The sequence below is a fragment of the Megalops cyprinoides genome, chromosome 17, assembly GCF_013368585.1.
Source record: "Megalops cyprinoides isolate fMegCyp1 chromosome 17, fMegCyp1.pri, whole genome shotgun sequence".
In the NCBI taxonomy this organism is placed as follows: Eukaryota; Metazoa; Chordata; class Actinopteri; order Elopiformes; family Megalopidae; genus Megalops; species Megalops cyprinoides.
This window is the reverse complement of record NC_050599.1, coordinates 227,311-239,384: the sequence shown is the minus strand read 5'-3', so window position 1 is coordinate 239,384 and position 12,074 is coordinate 227,311. Positions and strand designations below refer to the sequence as shown.

Genomic DNA, 12,074 nt, shown 5'->3' with positions numbered 1-12,074 from the left:
CCTCTAGGTATCTCTCTTGGTTCATTTGTATTAACTGCTACTTAATTGTATTAATTTAATTAGTGCTATTTTTCTCTTCTCCTTTGGGTTTGTAGAGAACACTATATTATATATATATATATACATATATAAATATATATTATTATTGAGAGAACAGAAGTGATTAAATTTTTAAATTGTAAATCACACCAAGTATCCTAAGTTAAGAACAGCAGAGTTTTTTATATCAATTGTGGAAAAGAGAAAATTCTGTCTGAGTTAATCATAAATTGTAGCTGAGGTTACATTGAACCTCCCCAAAAAACTTAACATAGCTATGCAGTTAGTGAGCTACTGCAAATAGCCATGGACCCGCACACTTCAACTGAAGAAATCATATATGTTTTCTACAGAGCTCACAGAGTGTACAATGCCTGCCCAAGGGTCTCGTTTGTCTTTTTATTTACACAGAAACAAAACATTTGATACATTTGGAGACATGCGGCCACAGAACTACTGATTGTTCATCAATATCTGCTGGAACTGGGTGGAGGAGCATAAATTCTCGAGTAAGCATGCTCTGCTCTTACTGAGTTTTAAGTCTGATACAAATGGAGCTGAGTATTTCTTCAATATAAAATCTCTCCTAGTACTATGTTTTCTGTTAATACATAAAATGATTAAAAATGACAGAGGTTGCACTGTGTGTACATCTTCACACCGGGGTTATGTGATGAACACGCTTCTGTAAAGCAGTGTTTCACTTGGATAGGATGCTTGTTATGTCATATATAACTAAACTGCAGTGACTTATTTCCTAAAAAAAAAAAAAAAAAAAAAAGACTGGTATAGGAGTCACACTAATATTTAGGCCAAAGTGGAGGATGTCCTATCTTGTTATTGAACCAAAAATATCAATAGTAGCTTTGATGATGTAAGCCTTTTTTGGGAGTGGACTTACACGTCAACACCATCAAAACATACAATGTAATGGTTTACAGCCTGTTACTTTGCTGTGTTTACCTATGTCTTTTTCTATTTGAAATGAACATTAAATTAAAAGCTAACCAACACCAGATTGTATAGTAATGGTAAATCTATCCTTACAGTCCAGACTTGACACAGTATTGGATACTCTCTAATTGTAATGGTGAGCTTAGTTGAGTCGAGTGGCCTGTTCTTGTCATAATATGTTCTTATGTTCTTAAATCCATCCATAACTAAATCAAAGTGATCTGGTACATCAGTTAAGATGACAGTAAAATGTCAGAACTGGAGCAGTAACGGCAGATAGATCAGATGATCCAGTTTAAAATCACAGTAGAACATGTTCCATAAAAGAGTGAGACAGCAAACAATGACATGAGGATGTTTTCAGCAGAGATGGACCTTTGTATTCCATCAATAATTCAGAACACATGGTGGGAAAGCAGGGAGAGTAAATAAACATGTAAAAATGTACAAGATGGACTTTTATTATTGCTAATTTTGCTTGTATGTCAACTCAGTTATGTTAAATTATGTTCTTACGTGTTATGTGAAATCCAAGGCAATTTTGGAGGTGAACCTGAAAATATGAAACTTGCAACTAAGGTATAATATTGTGGGGAAATACTACAGCACATGAAATAACTACAGTGTGACCATAGCTAAGGTCACAGTGCATTATGCCAATACACAGTTAGTGTTAGTGGGACACTTTTCACTGCTTTATTGAAATAGCTGAACGTGGCACTGAAAAGGCAAGAAACTTTATTGTATGAAATACCATGCAAAGAATTCCATAACCTGAAAATAGACCTGTCAATTAAAGTGACAGCAGTATGACCCCACTTTACAGCTAACAATTGTACCTACATAACCTCATACTGACAAAAGAGATTATTACAAGCTAGTGCTAAAAGGCATACACTTTCAGATAACTTGTCCCTGTAGGGTTTATTACTTAACCATGTTGATACAATTTGCTGTCCCCACCAATGCACTGAGATAGTATCCTATGTTGATAATGATCAGGCAAGAACAACTTATTCCTACAAATGGAAAACATCATTTTATAGCTACATCATAAAAGGCATGTCTGCTCTAACTTGCCCTGAAATGAACACAACAATCTTAAAAACTCATTTATTGTAGCATACAAATGAACATCAGTTTTGATTACATTAATACACAGACATGTATAGGTAATTCCTTTCAGGATTTCTGTAGAGTCAGTTTCTACCACAACAATCACTATGTACTGCATACACCTGTATAGCATGCCAAGGAGCATACAATGGAATAGAGACATCAATGGCACTAACAGGACCCACCGGTCTCACAGCTGCTGCTTCATATTACCAATGTAGCTAATGCTTGCTACTACTATTGCTTTTCTTCTTATGATTATGTTTGTCATAACTTCTACCACTGTTAATTTTGAAAACATAACTTTTTCAGCAAAAGAGGATTTAAATACACCTTTTATGTTGACATGATTGGCAATGTATTAGAACAAAGATAAAGATAAACCATATACTTTCCTCGCAATTGCCAGAGAAGAATTCACTTGTTTGGTTTTACAGACAAACACATTTAAACACCATTTTATCTTGAGGGTTTCAAAGGCATGTCTCCCGAACAAACCCTTTTTCTTATTAACATTGTGCCTTTTCATTCAAACACATTCATTGATATCATTTTAATTTATTATCAACACAAAATGTGTTACATGTTGTAATGATCTTATTTCATATTTTCTATTGCTAGATGAATAAGTAGAGCCACAGGAATAAGATCAGGTCATGTGTGATGCTGCTGGGGTCAGTGTGATGGTGTGCAGTCAGACTGACTGCACATTCCATAGAAGGACATTACTGTTGTACCTTTCAGAAAGGTTTTGCAAATATTGAGTTTTATGAGTGGATAGAATATTTACAATAAAACTAAAACACTTTAAATAACTGCCTAGGTTACCCTGAATAAAGGTTGTCTGCTAAGTAAATATGTAATGTCCAGCTTTCCAAGGGCATGGGCAAGGCTGAATGGAATTGGGATAGAACCCAGAAAACAAGGACACTATCACTGCCTCGAGCTAACAGCGTTCATCAAAATTGGTAAAAAAGACAAATTTCACTGTAAGCACTTATTTTCAGCTGTATACCTGGCCTTTTTAAGCATTAAGGTTCTTGTGTATATAATGTGTTGTGCTATAATTTTCTTATTTATGTCTGTCGAACTACAAGTATATAACAAAAGGCTTGTCAAATTGATTTTTGCAGGTAACGTCTATCTTGTGCATGATTATGAGGTTTGTAACACAACAAGCCTGTAGCAGCACAACATGTTTACCTCACCTTACCACACCATTGATTTACTTGCGCAAGTGGCAGGGTTGCCCTGTTTTCATAATTCCCCTTTCGGAGGCCAAATAACCTGTCACTGTTCAATGGTCAGGCTGTTGAGTGCAGTTATTTCTGAGACACTATGAGTGTGTGAAATTTTCAGAAATAAATTAAGGACCGTATGGTCTGCAGACATGTTTTTCACTCTCACTGGTGACAGGTGTATGCAACAACTGGAGATCTGCATTGCTTGCTGATAACAGGAAACAATCTGAGATTCTGTTTAGTGTCTTCATTACTAAATATGTTTCTAGTAAGCCATACCTTAAAGCGCATACAAAACACTGCACAACTTCTATTAGTCGTTGACTATTCCCCCATCATACACACAAGTTAATGGATCATGAACATGCAAGTGAAACCACCAACTATGTACTGTGAATGTACCACAGGATTGACATGAATGTATCAGAGGATTCATATGTGGTTTGAATGTATCGCAGGATTCATATGTAGCGTGAATGAATCGGTGGATTCATATGTGGTGTGAATATATCAGAGGATTCATTTTGGCGCATTCCTCTCTTCTGTGCTTCCTGAAAAAGTGAAGGAAGGTGTCACAGTGCAGCAAGCTTATTGCTTACTTAGCTGTTCTAAAATTGGGGAAAAATAAATAATATATAAATAAAAGCCTGCAGAAAGTGCTCTCTCTGTGCTTGAGTCACTCTGGCCAGTGGCCACGCCTTCACATTAGTAAATTTGACTTGTTTTTCAAATAATGGGTGTTGTATATCTTATATTAGGGCCATTACAGCCCTTATTATGTTAAGTTGTGTTATGCAATGGTTATATATGATTAGATTAAACATATCTCCAAAAAAGTAATTATATAATTAACAGTAATTATTTAAAAGAACAGATTCAGAGCAATGTATATGCATATACTCAGCCAGAACAAAGCCAACATGTGCTGTGTACGCATAGCTTAACTATTGAAGACTACTTATCAGATGGTGCTACCACACCGTAAATATATAAAAATTCTTCACCCACGTGAAGATCAGTGCTGCCATGTTCAGAGGCTTGTCTGGAAATGGTGGGCTTTTTGGTCAGTTATGGTATTGCTTGTTTCTTCTTCTCTTTGGTATTGTCTCATTCCCAGGATGTTTTGTGTGTTTGGACTTTGCAGTAGGGCATTGAATCCAGATTTTCCCTCACTATTATTTTTGACATTGGTGAGTATTTTGTGCTTTGCATGGCACCCTCTGCAGATGGTGTGTCAGATGCTTTCATTCATATTGCACAGCTGAAGCAACGTTTCATCCATGTTTGTGTTCATCTTCTTTGGATGGCCTCATGTTTTCTCCATTTTCATCTCTATCTTTATATCTTTTTGATTTTCAGAGGTGTTGGTTGGGAGTTTTGGTGGGGCCCATTTGGACCTTGTCCCTTGTGAGTTGCTCCTATTTGATCACTCCTGCTGATATCGAATAATATGGCCTGTAGATTATTTATGAGGGCTTCCAAAGGTTGGCTGACTGTGCTGAAGAATACACTCTCTGTATCAGGCTGACAGACCGAATCATTCACACAGCAGGAAAGCAGGCTCACCCCGAATCAGGCTCGGCGCCCAGACAAAATACAGAGGGGTGCACTTGCAGTCCTCAGGAGAAACGTCATTTCTTAAAAAAAAAAAATACATAGTTTTTATTACTGTTTAACAGATATAAGGAGACAACTGGGGGTGCACTGAGGTCCATCTGGGGGTGCAATGCACCCCTAAGCACTCCCATAGCGCTGGCCCTGCAAAAAAGCAGGCAACATGGCAATCTGTATCCGTTGTTTTTTTTCTTTCATTGTTGGGTCTTTTGCTGACTGAGGTCTCTGAGCAGAACTCCATTTCTGTGGATCTGTACTTGCAGCGTACCATTTATGGCTAGCAGTTTTACAGTGAGATCATCATCAGGTGGTCTTTTTTGTTGATCCCCTGATCTTAACTGTGCCTAGATGGTCCTGTAGTGGGCATTCAGAATTAGACAAGCCAGCGATATTATTTACATATTCATTTCTGTGCAGCTGGAAAACAAAAAAAAATTGCACCTGATCTGTTTTGATGTCCAGGCTCTTCATTCAGCCTCCCAGTTCAGTATACCTCCTTTTGACCCAGATAGTCTGCTTATTTCCGCTTATTTCAGTTGGTTATTTTCATTGTGGTGGCAGGAGCATCATGAGACTGAAACATTGAGGTAGCTTTGCTAGTTAAGAGTTAAAGAGTCATTTTTAGACATTGTTAGTATGATTTTTTGTGTAAGTTTAAAAAGAGGGGGCAGTGGTGATGTTTGGGAGAGTGGAGGCAATTGTGACTTTAGTACATTGTCCATGGATACAACAGGGAATTGAACCAGCAACCTGTCGCTTATGAGCCCCGCCCTGCTCTTTACCACTGCACCACACTACTGTCATATATAAACAAAAGTAATTAAAATTATATCACATTAATACATACAAAAACAAGTTAAAAGAAGCAAGTTTTTGTAATGTTTGGAAAATCAAGGAATTGCTACAACATGTATTGGTTTGTGCTGATTATGTAAATAGTTGTATTTGCATAGATTTTGAGGGAAACCTCTGCATGATAGCATAACTATGAACACTGTGTTTTCAATGACCAGAAACACCTTCATACTTTTTTCACTATTTTACCCTTTGGGACACCCCTTAAAAATTTATTCAGGAAAAAAATACTGCTTAAAATTATTCTTATATTTTATATTGTATATGTTAAGCTGACACCGATGTTCTCAGTATTCATGCTGCAGACACAGCAGCCTTATTAGTGGTGGTGTGGATATTGTTGAAATACTTGGATATTTTCAAAACTCCCCACAAAATCTGAAATATTACATTGAAAAAGCAAACACCTTTAACATGTAAAGTCACTCCATTTGTGTCTTAAATCATAGATGCATTGTGCAAAACCAAATAAACTGCTCTAAAGCAGTAAATGATTAACTTTTTAGACTAGTGGTTCAACTTTTTCACTGTGTCCCAAAAAAAGTTCACTCCCCTCTCACGACCTCTCTCAGAAAATAAAACTAGGCAAATTAAACTCCCCAACTCTATGTATGTATGTATGTATGTATGTATGTATCTATCTATCTATCTATCTATCACAATTCAGTATGTACCTGGGTTTTTAGGTCATTGTTTGAGGCATACTTCAGAATACCATTATAAACAATCAAAAAAGACAATAAGAATTTTTTTCATCATGCAGACATTTTTTTATGAAAGCTATAAATTGCAATCTTCTAAAACATTAACATAAATATTTATTTTATTACTATGGCTATATATTTTAGTTGGCAAACTTAATATTTTGCAGTGAGGCTAGTAAATTGTCAAAAAAGACAGTAATAAATGTTTGTAACAAAGAATGTTTGAATGATGGTTTTTGTTCACTGAATCTGGGAAAACAACTTATTTCAGTTGTTTTACATTGCTAAAAGAGCAAGTACTTGAAGTACTTGACCAATAAATAAGATGAAAACGGCTGGGATAATTTTATCAGCAGTAGCACAGATGGCAGTGGGGCTATGGTGGACAGTCAGAGTGGATTAGCAGCAAGAATCAAAGAAGCTGAACCCATTGTAGTGTCAGCAGAGAGATACTATGATCCGATTTGATTGATGTTTCCTTCTGTCCTGAACGCCCTTAAACCCATGTTCTTTTTGCAGCCCTGTGCAATAAAATTGGTCCTGATTACCAAGGAACTCTCCTTCATACAGAGGTCTGCTGGCTGTCCTGCAGATCTATGTTATAGCAAGATTAGCAATTGCCCGCATAGATTTGTTGGAACACAGTTCTGACATTTCAAGGCTCTGAGATGGAATAGAAAACATTTGCTCATTAGACTGAACCTGAGTTTGCAGGGTCCACAGACAAACATGGTGGACATCTGATAAAACGGAAGGATTGACAGCAGCAATACGATGCCGGAATGAGTGAGTGAGAAGTGTAGTAATGGTGATGCTCCCCTGTCTGACTGGCTGCAATGTGGAAAAGCTGCTTGGGGCTCTTCCACTTTCATTCCTCCTTAAAAATGGACAGGGAGAGGACCAGAAGAGGGGCATTTAACTGCTCGGCTCTTGAGATTACTCCATCAATACACGTTAAATCACTTCTGTGACATAACCCTTCCTTCATTCTGCCTGTCAGTCTCAGGCGTGACCACGCCAGGTCTGCAAGTAGGAAATGTCTGTGGTGAGGTGTCCATTTGCTCTGTACAAGTTCAACAGACTGAGAGCTTCACATCCTAATGTGCCCCCTTATAAATCTCAGATTAGTACCGTTTCTGAATCATTTTTATTCATAAGTACCTGTGCTCCATGGCTTGGTATAGTGTATACCAAGCCATGTGTATGTGTATTCTTTTGTATTGACTGGAGGGATCATCTCAACTGTTTCAATTAAGACACACAAGAATCAGAGTCCACTACATTTTCATCTGCCAGTTCACTGTAAAACAGAAAATGTACTGATAACAGGAACACTCGTACAAGTATGAGACAGAAGGACATAAAAAACCCAGTCACCTGCTGAGGAGTAAAGTTGAAAGGAAAAGTCAAAGGACTACATTAATCAGCTGCAGACACTTTGTGACCATGCATTGCATTCTCAGAACTTGAACACTCTCAGGAATCTTCTCATTCTGCTTTTAAAACAGTCACTTTTGATATGATAGTCTTCTTCTGGGGTCCTCAGAAAGTATACTTTAGAGAGGGCTGGGACATTCTGCTCACAGATCTGCAAACATCCTGCATGCTCCATTTCTATTGGACATGAGCGCCAAGGATGGCTATGATGTCATCAAGTGTGATCTGCTACCCCTTTGGTTTCCCAGGCTGTGGACAGCATTGCTACGCTATATCACTTTACATGTAGGTATAGCGTGGCAATGCCACTTTTAGCTAACAGGAAAAATCAAGAATCTACCATGAGTGGACACAGTATGCATGGTTTCCCTGTGAATGCATATTTATATAGAGCAGGGTAATTAAGACAGACAAGTGAGACAGTCAAAATTTTAGGGCCAAATGTGATATGAACGCGTAATGAATCTAGGTCTGTGGTAAATTCGCTCGCTATGCAACGAGACTAATCTAGTCTGTATGGTTCTAAACCACAAATCGACTATAATTTTTTTTTTTTAGGTCTACCCATATGATAATAATAAAATGATGCTACAAAGTTTCATAGGTAGCTAACAAACACCAGCATTTCCTTTACCATGTTAGTAGCACATTAATAGTGCAAACTAGGTATGTGTGCTATCTGTCTAGTGAATGTTATCAGTGTTCCAGGCAGTGCTGTTTAGGGGATTAACTAGCTAGCTAATCTGTTTACTCTCTTGCCAGGTAGGTGCTGTGTGTTGTTTACTATAATAAGTTTTTATTCCCTTTGTCAATTAATTAGCTTTACTTTGAAACGTGGATGGCCCTCTAAGCAAGCAGCCATCCGTTTTTTCTTTCCCGAATTGGCTGAGTGCAGCCACATTTTCCCCTCCTGCCTTTGAATGTAGGCTGCATTGATTTGTAATCTGATGCTTTTTCAAACGACCTTAGGGTCACCCTCATGGTTTTGCTGGCCCCTTGCCTCTCGTCCCCTAGGTATGCTGCCATACTGCTTCTTTGCCGGGATTTTTCCCTATTACGCACATGCATCCCTCTTCCCCCCTCTGTTCCCTCCTTTGCCTTTATGCCTTTATGTTTCCATTCCTGCACTTAACATCCACTAATCACTGTTCTCTATTTGTTTCCTATCCCTGCTCCGGGCTCCTGCCTGGAGCTGTAGCTCAAGCGTCACATCCCTATTTCCAGTCCTGCTACCTCGCTGCCCTGCCCATCAAGCCAACTGTGTGCCAAGAACCGGACATTATAGGATAGATTTTATAATTACTATGTCGTTAATTACTGCTGTCTATCAAACTCAAATGTCTTAAAGTACATTGTACAACTTTAAATTACTCTCTAATTCTATCTGCCCAGTGCCGGCCAGAAGCAGATGGGCTCCCCCTCTGAGCCGGGTTCTGCTTAAGATTTCTTTCTGTTAATTAAGGAGTTTTTCCTTGCCACTGTTGCCTTAGGTTTGCTCTCAGGGGGTCTCAGGCCTGGGAACAATGTAAAGCTGCTTTGTGACAACTTGTGTTGTAAAAAGTGCTATACAAATAAAATTGAATTGAACTGAACTGAACTGAATTGAACTGAATTGAACTGAATATTCTGTCATACATACATCAGTGGACTACAAGCAGTCTGTTTCTCCTTATCTTGATGATATTAATACAAAGAAAAAATGTAAAAATCAGAGATAAAGTCTGCAGAACTGAAAAAGCAATTTCTCCAAAGGGAGCTAACAGATTAGAAAAGGTGTAAGTATCCTGAAAGGTGTGACTGCTGAAGTCCCATTAGTCAGTGCACACCTGAACATCCCCAGGTTTCATCTGGCTCCTTCTGCATCTGTTTGAGTGGTAATCAAGTTAGCAATGGTGACAATACACACAGACTGGAGATCAGTGTAAAGGACTGCAGGGGGTTCATAACAGAATTCATGATGTGTAAAAGAGGCTGCTGGATGGTCCAGCTGAATTACCTTGCCTGTGCACCAATGAGCTCATCATTCAACCCAGAACCTCTTGATCAAAAACTGCCCAGAACGAGGACATTACAGAGAAGGAGCCACTTCACAGTCAATGAGAAGGAATGCCATTGTAGTTCTGATTAGAGTGGGTGTCATCGAGCTTGTGAGTAGATTTCATTGTAATGTTAATGTAAACACTATGTATACAGTAGCTAAATGTCTTCCGTGAAACTTTCAATGTTATAAGTCATGTTTGACGTGTTGTAGATGTTGCTTTGGTTGTGAGTGAATTGCTCCCCAGCAGGATTTTCACTGTAGTTTTTTAGTTTCTAGCCTACTGGCATTCAAGGTAACAGCGATAGCTATTCTGCATACAGCTTGAGTGAAAATGACTCAGTTTGTGCCAGTTGTGTAGTATGTGGTAGTTACATTCTGTTTGTCAGTCTGTATGCACGCTATGTGGAAACATTGTAGTATGGCTCCCCCTCCTGTACTACATCGCATGAACACTGTCAGGCTGGACTGTCATAATAATAATAATAATGCTGTTTATGTTAGCCAATGAGGTGTACTGCCAGGGCTAACATGGTATTTATGTTGTTATTTCCTTATTGCATATGTATCTGATCATCTTCATGATTATAGGCAGGTGAAGTAACTGTGCCTACGTGGTGTGTGTGTTTGATTAACCTGAAGGAGTGCAAACCTGCTCCAGTGTAGACAACCCACACTGATGGTGGCCAAACCTCACAATTAGCTACCATAACCCAGCACAGAAGATCCTGATTTTCACTTGAAACATACGACAGATGTTTTCACTTCAGAGTGTCACATTGAAAATGTGGGCATTGCAGTTAAGCCTAGTAACAATTTTAGCTCTACAATAAATTGCCACTTTTCAGGCTATCCGCTTCAAAGGGAACTGCAAATAGTGCTCTCTAATCTTATACCATCACCAGCATGATGCTCAACAAGGGAAAATTTTCCCAATACTTTGATGTCTTTTTATTTAATAAAACTTTAAATTTTCCTTGTCTGATCCCTATATCAACCACTTACATCAGCCATGATGAACATCTCTGACAGCCTACAAGCACAAGCATGCAGGTGATTTCTGCAAGTTATCCTGAAGCAAAAACATCCAAAGGCAAAGTAAGCAGCAACATTACTGTATTTGAGATTACTGAATTACTTGAATTGAATTAATTTACAGTTTAATTTACATTCAATATGTTCTAGAATTCATGCCTGTTTCTTCTCTGACTGCCCACCCCTGCCTGCAGTGAAGGCGTCAGCTCAGCAATGGCAGATATTCTCATTGAAACCTGTGGGAACCTGCATGGCTCTTCTGTGAAGTAATTCATTCACAAATTTGGCTCCTCCAGGCGCAGTTACATGTACCAGCCTTTTCCCAGACAAACAGTTTTTAACCATTTCATCATTAAGATCAGGGGTATCATGTGTCTCTATGTTGTGTTTTGTGCAGCAACCACACAGGAGTGTTGCCGCCAAGCCCAGAGCAAGATAAAGATGAAGCAATCCCAGCAATTTGAACAGTGACATTAAAATGAAAGTGAGTTATGTAATTTTTATTGCATTTAATAAAAATGATATAAACATATAAACGTATAAACTTAATATAAATTATATATTCAATTGAAATAAATTTTGTTTCAGACAAATTCAGACAAAGTTATTGTTTAAAACATAAACATCCATTTTGCTCTTTTGTTTGCAAATGAACATGGATGGATGTGATTCTCATAAGCAGAATGTGCAGTTAAAATACTGAGTGTTAGCTTTCAGCTAGAGCCACAGACAGAGGAAAATACAGGTGTCATGTTGATCTGTGTTGAAGTTGGACTTATTTACACTTAGCTGGATGCTTTTAAGTGCCAGGGGCCTCTTTTGAAAGTGTGCATACACACCATGTTTAAGTGTAAATTGTGCATATGTAGAAATCCATACCAATATTGTGATTTTTTAAACGCTAAACTTGAAATGTGCATACCTGTACACAAACTCCATAGGAACTCCACAAAGTACCATCCATAGGAACTGATCCTTGTGGCTGAACTGGTTTATTGTATGAATGCAACAGAAGCTTTCAGAACTGTTAACATGACTCTT

The 12,074-nt window shown here is 38.2% G+C and overlaps 1 long non-coding RNA gene across 1 annotated transcript; it reads left to right on the top strand.

Annotated features, from left to right (window-relative positions):
- The first annotated feature begins 163 nt into the window (after positions 1-163).
- On the top strand, positions 164-11,491 carry LOC118791821. The gene is made up of 3 exons (XR_005005576.1): positions 164-548; positions 11,009-11,096; positions 11,431-11,491. It is a non-coding gene; the product is annotated as an uncharacterized LOC118791821 (long non-coding RNA).
- Positions 11,492-12,074: the final 583 nt, after the last annotated feature.